Source organism: Meleagris gallopavo, unplaced genomic scaffold (genome assembly GCF_000146605.3).
Source record: "Meleagris gallopavo isolate NT-WF06-2002-E0010 breed Aviagen turkey brand Nicholas breeding stock unplaced genomic scaffold, Turkey_5.1 ChrUn_random_7180001844426, whole genome shotgun sequence".
Lineage (NCBI taxonomy): Eukaryota > Metazoa > Chordata > Aves > Galliformes > Phasianidae > Meleagris > Meleagris gallopavo.
The window spans coordinates 1-1709 of NW_011112861.1; the positions used below are offsets into that span (position 1 = coordinate 1).

The 1709-nt window shown below is 37.8% G+C and overlaps 1 non-coding gene across 1 annotated transcript; it reads left to right on the plus strand.

The window, feature by feature from the left end:
- Positions 1-94: 94 nt before the first annotated feature.
- TRNAR-ACG lies at positions 95-167 on the plus strand. The gene has a single exon. It is a non-coding gene; the product is annotated as a tRNA-Arg (tRNA).
- Positions 168-1709: the final 1542 nt, after the last annotated feature.

The window sequence follows — 1709 nt, forward strand, 5'->3', positions numbered from 1 at the left end:
AGCCGGCGGCCCCGCCTATGGCCCCGCCCCGCGGGAACGCGGCGCGGGCGGAGAATATGCTGAAGTGCGACTGGCCAGCCCTGTTTTCCGAGCAGGGCCAGTGGCGCAATGGATAACGCGTCTGACTACGGATCAGAAGATTCTAGGTTCGACTCCTGGCTGGCTCGGCAGCTCATTTTGCCCAGAGATGTGGTCATGGAAGCCCCATCCGTAGAGACACTCAAGGTCAGGCTAGAGCAGACTCTGAGCAACCCGTCCCTGTTGTCCCTGCTGTGGGTGTCCCTGTTCTCACTGCAGGGGACTTGGACTACATGACCCTTAAGTGTCTCCTTCAACTCAAATGATTCTATGATCTTAAGAAACATCCCTCTTAAGGAAACTGCATAGAGCTAAAATGTATCAGGAAAGACTTACTAGCTCTAATGCAATATAGTTAAGCTTAGTAGAAAACTCTTGATAAAACTTTTAACTTCTTCCATTCAGGTAATACATAGATTTTCATTAAAATTTAAGTTTACAGAGTCAAGATTTGAACTACGGAGGAAAATAAACCAATCAATTCTTTATTAATCGTGAGTTAATCTGCATTATAGATTAATCATGTGTCATAGTCAGCTTAGTTACATTTGAAATCAGATCAGTTTTATATGTTTAAAAATAAATAAATAGAGTACTTATGTATTTTATCTAATAGGATACATCACTAAGACTTAAGTCATTAGTGAAATAACATTTACACTAGACAGGATTTAGAGATTTCAATATGAAGGAGAAGCAAAAAATTAAATAACTGCGTGAAAAATTGGAATGACATATTTCCATATGACTACAATGTCAAGACATTTTCTGTGATAGTTTAGACCTGATCCTTTGTCTAGGGCAGCCTTCAGATCAAGTAAAAAGCCACAATCTGAAGAAACCTGTTTATCCTTCTTCTGGGGGCCTGAAGTAGAATTCAAAAGCAAAAGAAAAGAAATATTATGGACAATACAACTCATTAATTCTGTTAATTCTAGACAGAGATAATTTGAAGGGATAATTCCTAAATTCTTGAGGGTAGCCAGTCTCCACTGCTTTGCAGAAGTAAGATGTTTATCATCAAAATACAGATCCCTTGCTGCTTATTAATGACCAGTTTAGATCTTTAATTGATAATGGTTTGGAAAGGTAAGCATCATGAATACACAGCTTACCTTTGGAATTACTGATATAAATAAAATTACCAGATGGGCTTTTACTACACCACAAATAGGATTTGGTGCAATGTATAGCTTATAATTCCCTATACGTTTTGATTTATTGATTAATCTCTAGAAGATACAACTCTAGAGCTTTGCAGCTACTACAAAGAAAAAGATAGAGAAGATTAAAATGCAATGAAAAAGGGTTCCTAAATGAAATAAGACTCCAGTCAACTGTAACTAGAGCCACTCTAGTTATTATTTCCTTGTTAGTTGGTGGTCACTGGTAAATGAAGCCCCAGCTTTAAAGGATTCATTTAGTCTTCGGCTTTTTTTCACTTCAAGATGCCTTTGTTACATACTTTCAATAAAAGAGGTGAAGGTCTCTGCTTGAGGTATGGCAATCAATCTTCACTTGCAAGCACAGATAGCCTTTATATCCATATAGGTAATGATGTAGCATAGACGTAGCATAGCATAGATGCTTTTGTAAACATTATCATTTTGAAATATTTCCCAGTCCTTTCA